Source organism: Sparus aurata, chromosome 18 (genome assembly GCF_900880675.1).
Source record: "Sparus aurata chromosome 18, fSpaAur1.1, whole genome shotgun sequence".
NCBI lineage: Eukaryota > Metazoa > Chordata > Actinopteri > Spariformes > Sparidae > Sparus > Sparus aurata.
The window spans coordinates 5,407,663-5,420,024 of record NC_044204.1 but is presented as its reverse complement, the minus strand read 5'-3'; the positions used below and the strand labels follow the sequence as shown (position 1 = coordinate 5,420,024).

At 39.5% G+C, this 12,362-nt stretch overlaps 1 protein-coding gene across 1 annotated transcript in view; it reads left to right on the top strand.

Annotated features, from left to right (window-relative positions):
* The first annotated feature begins 408 nt into the window (after nt 1–408).
* The window catches only part of LOC115569303 (protocadherin Fat 2-like), a 65,879-nt gene continuing 53,925 nt past the window's right edge, over nt 409–12,362 (top strand). Inside the window, 1 exon segment of the mRNA XM_030397333.1 lies at nt 409–720. The gene's annotated coding sequence lies outside the window, so the exon portion shown is untranslated.

The window sequence follows — 12,362 nt, the reverse complement described above, 5'->3', positions numbered from 1 at the left end:
TATGATATTTATTCAATGATAATTTTACACTGAATGCAGTTCACTTCTTATGCATGTTCAACATGAGCTTAATAAAATGTGTTACCAATCCACTTGTTGCATTTGTCATTGAAATTTTCATTTTTGCTTAGAGGAAAAAGTTGTGAGTCAGACAAAACAAATTTTAACATTTGCAGTATCAACAGACATGAGACACAAACACACACACACACACACACACACACACACACACACACTGAGACACAGTCATCCAAATACCCTAACAGCACAGTCCTGGCCAAGGCCCAAAGGCTTGAGAGCACAGGCAAAGTGGGGGGGGACTGGAGGCACAGCCCACAATCTGGGCAGATGGAAGGTGTGTGTGTGTGTGTGTGTGTGTGTGTGTCATTGTGTGTGTGTTTGTGTGTCAAAGAGAGGAGGGACAGTGTGAGAAGTGGGTGGAGATGGGACTCCTGAGGGAGTGTTGAGGTGCCTCAGCAGCACTTTGGTTCAGAGCCTTCGAAGGCGCTGAGGTTGAAGTTAGCGGCAGTTGACACACACTCCTACAACTCTGCATGTGTGTTTTTTACCGTATCTTTTCTCTCTGTTTTCATGGACTTTATACCAGACCATTATGGGAGTACGCCGGTTGTTGCTGGCCTGTCGAGGGATTGTTAAAGTCTCTGGAGTGTGAGGGGAGAAGAGACTGATACTCCTGGAACAGACACCTTACTGTACCTGGTAAGTTTTCCTTGTCGCTCATCTTGCATGCTGCTTCACGCCACTCCACAATGTTTATTTATGAACAATAACACCACTATTTAGTTTTACAGTATTACTAAACACTGCCCAGGAGTGCATATAAACAAAAGTGCCTCAGATGGAGAACACTTCTTGAAATGCATAAATCAGACAAATGTGGGAAAAACCTTACCTGACCTTTTTGCACATTATGCTTCTTGAATCATCTTCTAGTTATAATTTTGAACTAACAATGTGCTTTTGAGCTCCTTGCGGTGCATTATGACGCATTTTGAGCACCAATTAAGAAATTTGCTTTATTTCAGAGTGGGGAGAGCGTGTGCATATATGGCTCTGTGTGTATGAGTTGTCATTAGAGTTTCATGAAGGATTTGTGTTTCTGACAGTTTTAGCTTGGAGCGTTAACATGGGAGGGGAGGTAAAGAGCAGCAGAGGCACATGTCAATGCATGCAGCTGAGCTCTTGCTGTTTGAAGCTTTGGTCAAAGAGTCCCTCCCTTTGCTTCCTCTTTTTTTAATTTCTTGTCCTGGAGCTTATTTTCTCTATGTGGAGTAGAATTGCACAATCATGTTTTTTTCAGTATCCACAATGTTTGCAATGCAACAGCACGACAAGAATTTAAAAGTGTTTGTCTTAAATCTTGAGCTAGTTTTTCTCTCTAACTGAAAGAGTGACCATTGAGTCCTGTCACTTCCCAATGAAGCCAGTTGAGATGGCATGTTTTTTTTTATATGGAGGATGGCAGGCCAGGATAACCTGAAAGTTCATGTCTGTAAAAGTGACTTTACATATAGAAGAAAAGGGCAGGTAGTTGTTTCGTAAAGAGAACCACTCATTAATTTTCCTGAACCCCATTTGACCTCAAAGTTGTTTGAAGCTTTATAGTGTTTAGATGTTTCTTTCAATTGATGCTTTAATTATATCGGCATATCGGTACATAATTGTTTTTTTTATGAACCCCAGAGAAATGCCTTATCTCTGATAAGGAAGTATAATTTGTCAAAGTAAGATTAAGTCAGTTTTCCCATCAAGTGAAGTTTCTACAGAAATGCGGCAATTTTGCAGTCAAGCACGTGCAAACCATTCAGTCTGGACTGAGAGCTTTCAAAATCATCTGATGGGCAATTTGGCAAAAGCTTAGCCTCATTAATGACAGTGTAGATAACACGGCTGTTTGAAAAAGCTGAGATAAAGTCCAGACTTGACTGAAAGGAAGGCTGGAACTGCCCGCCGTAAAGGATGTATGGATATTACCCTCATGCAATTAGGCTGTTGGCCTCTTCAACTGTTTTATGGCCCAACTTGCTGTCTGAGTGAGTGTAAGCTGTAGAAAGTCAAAGAAAGTTATGAAAGTAGCCACAGAAAGACTTAAAAAAAAGCAAGAAAACACCATGAAAAAAGAATAGTGATGGATAGATATGAAACACACCCTAATGCAAACAAACATGCATCCCCAAAGAGACTCACACCTTTTTAATCCCACCACCGACTACTCATCTTTCACAGTGAGGTTGAAGCAAACCCTCAGACTGGCTGAGTTGCTAACAGGGAATACTGCTGAGGCATTTTTGACCCTCCCTGTAATTATGGTATTTGCTGTGAGGCCTGAGTGACCCTTTGGGTGTGTTTGTGTGAGTGAGTGAGTAAGTGAGTCTGTGTGTGAGTGTGTGTGTGTGTGTGTGTGTGTGTGTGTGTGTGTGTGGAAGAGCAGTTTAACTTGAAAGGAAACCCCCGACCACTCCACTCAACCTTCCACCCATGACACGATCTAACCCCTGCAGCGCTGGAAAGAGACACCCCAGAAAAAACAGCAGCTTTCAATATTGTACAGTATGGTGTGATAGAGAAGAACTATAAATATCATTATAATAGTGCAAGTAATATTATAAAATATTCTATTGCAGTTATTCAGGCAGTCCTATTTTTCTCAAGGGTCTACTTTTATAATATGAGTGTGAAGCAGTTAAACAAATAACTGCCAGGCCCCAATGCAATTTTATTCTCATTCTGTCTCCACTTTTTCTTTGAATATCATCCAGAGCCTTTTCATGACTTCACACATATTTATGACTGCCCAGAGTGGTGTACCACCTCAGCTTTTACAGATGCTATGAAAGTAAAATGTTCTGCTCTTGTGGAGTAAAGCTTGAAGAATTATTCTGAATCCTAGCTCAACAGCAGCAACACTCACAAGATGTAAAGAGCTTCTCTGAGACAAAAAGCTTCAGTTGGTGAAGACTAGCCGATATTTTGGCATTCATATGCTTGACCTTGATTCTTGCTTGATCCTGCTTGATTCTGTTATCTACTATTAGAGATTTTGTCTACCATTCACACCTCGTTTTAAGGAACAGTTCACCCAGTCATGAATTTTCAGTCATTATCTACACCCCTCCATGTTGATGGAAGGTCGGGGGAAGTTTTGTAGTCCACAGAACATTTGTGGAGCTACACAGCAAAACGGTGTTGCAACAGTGTTCCTAAAAATAACAAAAAAAAACAACAATGTCTCCGACTTGTGCACCCAGTTCAGACAGGACTAATGCCTTTGGCTTAGCAGCTACAGTGAAGATTTCAGCTTAATAAAGAGTGTAAATATCCTGCCTTTCAGTGCTTGTTTTCTTGATGAGAATTACCAAATTTATGTTTTGTATCATAGCCTGATATGACACTTCAGGAAAATAATGATATTTCATCAAAATCACAAATGAACTCAGGATTGAAATGTATTTATTTTTTTTAGATTAATGGCATTGTAGCTGTTATAGAATACAGAAGACATCATTTGAGTTCCGCCTATTTGACATCATGATTGTGCTGTTTCCATAGAGGAGCAGGACTTATATATTGCTTTGAAAAATGGGACCACAGTGAGTAAAGATTGAACAAGAGCAAGAAACTGCTGCTGTACCTGCCTTTTTTAACCTCTGAAGGTGACAGTTCTGACCCTGTTCTCAGGGATTTTGAGTTTCATCAGAGTTTGCTGTAGTCCTGACAGGGTTAAGTACCTTCAGACCAAAGCAGCTCAGGCCTGTTAGCTCATCCCAATATATCCACACAGCTCCAGTTAAAGGCATCCACGGCTTGGCGTCAAGCTGTGGGTGTGAGAGAGGTTAGTTTGGAGGCCGCGCCCTTCCCAACCCCTGAACCCTTCCAGACAGAGGTTAGCATTGTAACCCAAGCCTCACAAAATCCAGGAGGTCTGAACTTAAATACACTACTGCAAAGGCACCAGCTGTGAGTTTCTGCAGACCGCATTCTGAAGGAATTAACAGTTACGTTTTCACTGATTCAGCTGATGCTTTTATCCAAATTTTAATTGCTAGATTAGATTAGATCTGTTTAGATTAGACTTGGAATGAAGGAGCTTTTGCAGATCACATCTCAAACTGGCTCCATGCCATAAAAGTCAATCCTTCGATTCTGATACTAATGTTGTTTGAAATATAGGAATAATGTCCCATGAATAATGTAGTCCGACACTAATGCATGAAACAAAAAGAGAAGGGTGGAGTCCACTGCTGAGTGGAGATTGTTGTGCAGAGGTTAAGAGTCAGAGTCATTGAGCACTGATAACAGTCCTGCAGGAAGAAGTAATAAAGTGAGAGCAGCGCAGAGGGCTCGGAGGCAGTTTCCATCGATTAGAACAAGTCAGAGCAAGGAGAGGGGAATAAAGGAGTCTCATCCAGCTGTACCTCTGACCCTCCAACACCTGATTTTAATTGGGAGGGAGATGTCAGGGAGAAGTGTACCTGCAAAAGTCTTTGTTCTCTCTCAGGCTCTTAGGCCTGTTACTGACGTGCTATCAGTAAGGGTCTGCCCTAGTTTTTGTGGTGTGTCCAGCATCGTTGGCACTGGTCGGCCCATGCTGGCGACTTTTCAGCAATTTAACATGTTTCATCAGCATCAGAGCTTGATGCTTGTTTTTGTAAGGCAACAATTGACTTGAAGGCATGACTTTTTAGTGTAAATTATCTCAATATGTAATTTAAATGTATATTAATAAATACATTATTAGTTAACTGACCAGTCTACCTAGTGCCGACTAGTTTGCGACAGTTCATCGAGTAATCATGCACGTCCCTATTTAGAATTGCTGCAGGAAACTATAAATGTCACCACTAACAAAAACTGCAGTGTAAGTGTAGCTTTAAATTTCTCCTTAACTGTTGTTAATGGTTGTGCTTCCTACTTCAGGTGTTTTCCAGAGGCTCCAAGCCCCATCGTGGTGTGCACCCATAGTTTGGTAATGGTAAACCTCAGCTTTTGAATATTGATTCTTGACTGTAATGATAGTTGTGATGACTGAGATTGACGAAAAATAAAAGGTCACCTGATGCCGTCCCTTTTCTTCAACAAATCTTTAACCTTCCTCATCTGCTAGTTTGCCAGTTTTCTGCAACATGCTGATTGGTGTTGTTTATCACTTCTGAGAAACACTCTGTCAGACCCCAGAGAACTTGAACAGGGCCTGAAATGCTAAAGACCTGCACGTCTCAGAGAGTAAATGGGACCAGCTGCTGTAACACCTTGTTGTAGCACTTAATTGTCCAATTTGACATTTTCAGGTTATTTCACTCTGTGAATCTTAAAACAGGAGCGAGACATCGCTTGTGCTTTGTAGTCAGCAAATTCTGAGTGTTTTTTTCACGAGGATACAAGAGTTTGTACTTAATAGACTGACATCGGGCAGAGCCTCCCCATCCATCATGGCTTAATACTGCAGCACAGACTCATTACCATGTGAGATTGTACCAAAGTACAGACCAGGGATGTTTTTTATAGATAGGGAGGAAATTGAACTCTGCAATTATGCAAATGAGAGGTCGTCTGAAAGTAAGTTTAATTTCATGTGCAGGAAAATGTGTTGGCGTCGTCATAGCTAAGCCGGGACAGACATGATTCCTCAGAGAGATTAAAGGCCAACACTTTATTTTAAGTCCCCCTATGTATCACCTTCTGGCACGATTTAGACACTTTATATGTATGTAACGCTCTGTAACATAGTTGTAATCGGCTGTCATGATGTAAGTCAATCGTATTTTTGTAAAACAAAGCCCCAGCGGAATTGTCCAGATATATCAATATCTGCTTCTGTGTTTACTGATATGCGCTGATATGGATTAAATATGATTTATTATAGAGAGTTATGCAGATAAAGGTTCTTGGGATAATTTCTAATTATCACATTTGAGTGAAGTTTACTTTCTCAGTGCACTGATGTCATTTAGGAGGTCATTGTTAAACTGTCAAAAATCATGCCTCCATTATGTACAAATCTATGAGTCAACAGTTTTATGTATAAATTCTGTGTGTATATAACAATGTATCTATCAAAAGTTTTTCACGCGTATTAATATTGGCTCCAAACATCCAGTATCAGTTGAGCTCCTAGAGTAAAATGTTAAAGATATATTATGTTACATTTCTGCAGTTATATCTGTAAAAACAACCAGTATTTTGTTGAGTTGTGTTACATTACATTATTTTGAATGTTTTAAACCCAAAAAAATCCAAAAGTTTACTCAAAGTATGTTTTGTATTGGTCACCTGTCATGTTGGTGAACGTGAAGTCATATCACATAGATTTTCATCAGCAAAGTTTTTTCTTTGCGTGGTTTTAATTGACAGACCCCTAGTGGCTGAAGTGACGTACTGTGCGTGTAATGAATGACATAAAACATAAACATGAATAAAACATTGACTGTTAATTAACATTGATTAACTGTTCATACCCTCATACAATCATTTACAGATGATTTTAAATGTTTAATAAATGTGTTCAAACTCATGAAGACACGTTGAGCTTGAAGGGTGAGTTTACAAAAAATAACTACTCATTTCCCACTTGCTAGACAGATTACAGAGCTTTCAGCTACATTCAGTTGCTCTCATCAGCATTCATACAGCGTGATGAGGAATTTATGAATAATTAAATCCTTCATTATAAATATGATGATCCTTCATTAAATATATATATATGTATACTTAATAGAATAAATTCAGTAAAACATAATATAATATATCTGTCATATTTATATAATCATAAAGACGTTCAGGGAGTTTATATCGTTATAACTATGCTATATTGCCAGTAATGAACTGCTCATACTAATTATTGATGCATCAGTGGAGGAGTTATCTAAAAATACATTAAAATGTCCCTAAATCCAGGAACAGCTTATTGTTAATGATTGCAATTAGTTTTTAGATATGCCCTATAAATACCTACTTGTGGGGGTTATCATTGAGGTTGCACCGTAGGATAAACACTAAAGGCTGTTTTCTGCAAGGATGTCGAAAAATGTTTGATGGATAAATAAACCCGTATTTTCATCTACGGAGAGGTCTGTCTGGTTTTTAGTGATTCCTTTGAAACACCCACATCCAAAACCTTCAATATTATATTTCAGCTGAATCCCGCCAGCTCCGTCTGCTCTCCTTTCTTTTGGAGAATGGGGGGTGTAATCACTTCACAAAACCCAGGAAACAGGTCGATGGGATGAATACGATCAGGAGGAGGAGGAGGAGGGATATTGCGGTATAGTTTTCCGTGATAAAAGGAAAACCCTGAAATCCTTTAAGTCCCTCATAAGACCACTTTCCACCATTACAATTTACCGGCATTTAATGGTGAAAAAACCTTTGTACAAACATATGGAGATAATTGCCTGTATGCCAATGGGCCTGACGGGACCTGCTGAGTGCTGCTGGCTCTCTCAGATCAAACCACATTCCCTGCCCTCCCATTATAAAATGCCCGGGGCGTTTACAAAGCCAGATTGGCAGCTATATGGATCCATGATTCAACTTGTCTGTGTTGCAATAGCCATCACACAGGAAATGAGTGACGACCTTCACAATGAGAGAAGTGCTGCATGTGGTTACGAGTAAGTTACAGATAGGACTGATGAGTAAGTGGATAGTGACTAAAAAATGATAAAGCAAGAACTGACACACCAATAGCTGGAACTTATATCTTATTGATTTTACTATTTCTAACACTAATTAATTTGTTTAGCTTTAAATGCTTCAAAGATAAACATTGGGGTTTTTTGGTCAACCAATTAGTTTTGTCCCAAGACAAGAAAAGAATGAATTAATTGATAGAGAGGTGATGGCTTTTGCTGTTGCAGCCCCAGATTTATGTATATTTTGGCAAAAAATTTAACATTTTAATTAAATCACTGTTGATACCTGCTGTTAGATATTCTGACCCCATAGCTCTCTTTTGCTTGGTCTTATGGTGCAAAAGCAAAAACCTTAGGGTTTAGTTCTCTTAAGTTTCTTAGTTATTGTATCTCTTGCCACAAGAGGGGGGTTTGCTGGGTTTGGAGTAGGGGTGGGAGGTGTAGATCACCCACAAGAAAGGGAAACGAGGGATAACTGCTAATTGTTGGCATTTAGTTGTGTAGATATATGTGCATGCTTGTGTTCACACACAAGGACATATATGAATGAAGACCTTGTTCTTGTAGATCCAGGTAAATATCTGTGAACTTCTTGTACACATGTTCCAAGTAAAGGTATATATCTATACGCATGCTTGTATAGTATTTTCATTTGTATGGTAGTTAATCGCATGTACAAGATACCATAAATTGATTTTATGGGACAGCATATATGGGTATTTGCACAAGCTCTTTTTGTTAACATGACTTAATGGAAAAAAAGAGTTCGCAAAATAAGAGAAAAGTGAAAAGTAAACCAGGTGAAGGTATAAAATGTGTTTTGGCCTCCCACTGTTTTTATCAATTTTTTTTTGAGCCCTTACCAATATTAAGTTGCATATAAGCAATTCTAGAAATGGTTTCGATGGCTGAGTGTCATTAACAGGTTGTTAAACAGTGATGCTTTGGGTTGGTATAGTTGGGCCAGCTACCAACCCAAAGCATCATTGTTTGACAACCTGCGAATGACACCCAACAATCAAATTTCTTAAATTTTGCACTTTTAATTTTGATTATACAGTATACAGTATTTTTCTGGGGTCAGTGATTAATCAGCCTGAGCTACACTGTTGCCAACAGTAACAGTTTCGGTTGGTAATGTTTAAACTTTGTGAGTCTGTTTGTCATGATCGCAAAATATGTGTCTCTTAGTGTCAGGAACATACACAGAAAGAGTTCGAAGATGTGTTGTCTCATGTAATATTGCACTAATCACTACTGAGTAGGCATGGGTCAGAATGTAGGCATGCTGACAGGCATGCGGCTGGTGTTATCTCATTGCAAGATGGTCTCTAGTGTATTCTGTTTGTTTAATTTAACTGAGTTTATTTCTCAGGCACAGTGCATACTAATTAACATTACTGTAAATATGCCAGAATTAGCCAAGAGGCTAGTATTCGTCTGTAGTCCCGAGCCAGGTCTAAATTTGGTAACCTAAAATCAAGAGTTCAAGAATCAAGTTTTTGTCTGAAGCACGTCGAAAAAAGCCTGAATCGTTTGGCGGTTTTATCCTAATCAGCTGTCAGACGAGGAGTGGCATGAGTGTAACTCCACCTCGCTGAGTGTGAAAACTAAATGTAAACAAAATGGCTGTTGGGGATGTAATCCTAGAATGATTAATAGCAGTGATTGCAGTCACTGCCATCAGTGGATAAAAACTACGTCACAGGTACCTACAGGAGGAATACCATTAACCTCTTAGGTCACTTGTCAGTCCACCCTAACAGTAAAGATATAATGAACAGTACACTACAAATATGAGCCAAAGCCAAAGCCAAACATGTTTCAAAGAGCTTTCAAAGCCATGATCACATGGGTGGCAAACATGAAGCAGTAAAATCTCCCTGAGTTGCAATTAAGACTGTGTGTGTGGGTCTGCTGTGGATTTCCACATTATTGGGTTTCCAGCAGAGGATGACAACTCAGTCAGACATCATCGACAGATGCAGGTAGTGGAGCTGAGGAGTGAAAAATGCCTTTCTCAGTCTGTCCTGGGAGCCATGGGGGTGTTGAAATGTGATCCGGGAAGCTGGAGCTGAACATGTGGCTGCAGGTTGCTACCTGGAACGCACACCAGGTGGGAGGTGTGAGAGTATGTGTGAGTGTGTGTGTGTGTGTGTGTGTGTGTGTGTGTGTGGGCGCTGACCTCAGTAGCAGCAGTAATGGCCTGAGGTTTCTGCCCTGCAGCACTGGATGTTTGGAAACAGGAGCTTTTCTTGTCAGTGTCAGTTTCAGATTAAGTTAATTGACGTAAGTTAAGAAATTTAAGTTGACATGTCAGTTTTGCAGCCGAATCAGGAAAAAGCATTTTCCACAAATGGCTATTCACAGCAGTGTTGTATTTTCTAAATACTTGTCAGTTGCAGGAGAGACTGACATGGTTGAACGTTTATAGTTTAGGAAAAGAGAATGAATAAGGTACAGTTTGTTCTTTACAGTCTTACTCAACGGTTGTGTGTGCGGGCATACGTCTCACTTTCAGACGGCATTCTCCTCCATTCAGGTTCGGCATATTACTTCTTCCATCCATCCATCAGTCCATTTACTTACACTTGTCAGGTGTTGTGTCATATTGGCACGAGGCTAAGCAGGGTATTCTAGATGTTCATCTTTCCAGCATTTTGAGGGTTCCCAAGGAGTCCCCAGGCTAGATAGGATATGTCAGCCATCCAGCGAGTTCTTGGTCTGCCCTGGGGTCTCCTCCCAGTTGGTTGTACCCAGAAAACCTCAAAAGGGAGGCGCCCAGGAGATATCTCAGATGCCCAAAACATATCAGCTGACTCCTTTCAATGCAATGTAAACAAGCTTGCAACAGTAACACTTTTTTTGTTGGTTTTTTTTTTTCAGGGATTTAAACATTGTCAGTGATTGCCACCCAACGTGCAAAACAAGTCCCCCCTAATGCATCCTGCATCCTGGGTTTAGCAGGTTTATTTCTTTTAAATACAAATTGTATTTCACAGCCCATTTTTCATATGGTTTAAATGAGGTCCAGCATTCAATCCAAAGGTGCAGCTCCACAGTAACTACCTCCGTTCGCAGTGTATGAGACGAGTATTAACGAGTGTGATGATGAGGCCAGTAATGCTGATTTGTGGGGTTCATTACATGTCTGCCGCAGCGTTTATTAGATTCAAATGAAATTCATTATATTTCTGTGTTTTCAATCAGAACGTAATCCATCCTCATCTCAAACTCATATCACCCTCCTCTAGCTGCTGATTAGCTTTGTTTCAGACACACTACATGCGCAAATATTTGTGGTGGGATTTCTCTTATGAGCTATGATGTTGCCAAATAGTGTCCGATGCTCTTTATCCTGAACCGGAGCAAATTGCACAGAGCTCTGGGTCATTTGTAATTACTTTCAATAATACTAATGGGTGATACATTTTGAATAAATACTTTAATACTTCTTTTCAAGTAAAATGTCATGTCACTTCTTAAATGTGAAGATTTGCTGCTTTTCTTAGTCATTTATGGTAGTAAATGTTAGAAGATGTTGCTTTGGGCTCTGAGAAACTGTGATAGATTAGGCTTTATCAATGAATCATGACAAACTGCAGTTTAAGACTGATAAAACACTCTAATTGGGTAACCTCGACTTGATAGTTTGTTTGCTTTCCTTTCAATCTGCAGCCATTCAGGGGAAGAACATGATTTATTTTTTTTATTTTAGTTGTTTATTTGACAGGGACAGTACATAGCGTCTTAGCTGTACCAGAATTAGCTATGAGCTAATTTACATCTGTAGTCCCTTGCAAGGAGGCTGAGAACATTTCTGTTGAGAAAATTAACCTAAGTAGTAAGTGTTTAAAAAACCACTAACAGGAGAATACATAATCATTAGAAACAAAGTGGAACTGATTGCAACGGACAACCTAATAATAATCTAAGTCATTTAGGAGCCTCATTAAAAAGAAAACTTAAGTAATTAGTGTCATTCCAACTGAACGACAGACAGGAAGTCCGGTTTTGGGAATACTCTTGAATAGAGTGAATCTTCACTCACGTTACGATTTGATTCAATTACAATTCAGCTGTCAACAATTTGAGTGCATAACTATTCTTGGTTAATCTGAGCAAATGGCTTCCTAAATGATCTATATTACTGCACATGGCTACTCTTTCATTGTTTAAATTCCCTTTTTATTCAGAAAGTACTTACAATTGTCAAATGACAACAGTCTACAATAATATTGTTTTCAGCTTTAAGACTATGCTGCACACACCTCTTTCAGAGTTGGACAGCACAGTTGACAGTGCCTCCTCAGATCTCGGCTGATTAGCTGGGCTTGCTGTAACAGTTATTATTTATGGCTGTGATAAGTAATCGTTGTGGGGCAGAAGACACGCTCAGCATGGGTCTCTTCCAGTTACTGCTTCCCAGCAAAGTTCATAAAATCCAAGATGTCTGTTTGAAAATTACTAATATATATATATATATATATATATATGTATATTTTTTTTTTTTTATCACTCACAGATGATCTCTACTCCCCTCCGCCGGCCCTTTTACATAAGTAACGTTAGCCTAATGTCCGCCTTCAATTCAAAGTTTGGGAGCAACGTCGCAATATAACTTTATTGTCCAGGTGAGGCCGGACAATCAGCCTAAGCTGCAGACTATTGATTATGCTCTGTCTCTGCATCGATGCAAGATCTTTGACG